Raw genomic sequence first — 301 nt, 5'->3', positions numbered from 1 at the left:
AGGCCACAGCACCAGTCCTGGGAAGGTTTCCTGCCCCATGGGATCGACACCCCATCCTGCTACACACGCGAGCTGCTCTGAGTGTGAAGGAAAAGCCATCCACAGCACCCTCAGAGAGGATTAAGCCCCAGTCTGCTCCTAATCCCTCTAACAGGATAACCCAGTGCTGGGTGCCAGCATCTCTAACCTCCTGCAGCCCCGGCCGGCGTCAGTGCCTGCCAGCGAGCCAGCGCGTGGTTTCCGACGGCTGCAGAAAACACCCACTGTCCGGGATGATCCTTGCATGTGGCTGAATTTCTCT

The sequence above is a fragment of the Calidris pugnax genome, unplaced genomic scaffold (genome assembly GCF_001431845.1).
Source record: "Calidris pugnax isolate Ruff unplaced genomic scaffold, ASM143184v1 scaffold70, whole genome shotgun sequence".
In the NCBI taxonomy this organism is placed as follows: domain Eukaryota; kingdom Metazoa; phylum Chordata; class Aves; order Charadriiformes; family Scolopacidae; genus Calidris; species Calidris pugnax.
Note: the sequence above shows the minus strand (reverse complement) of the source record.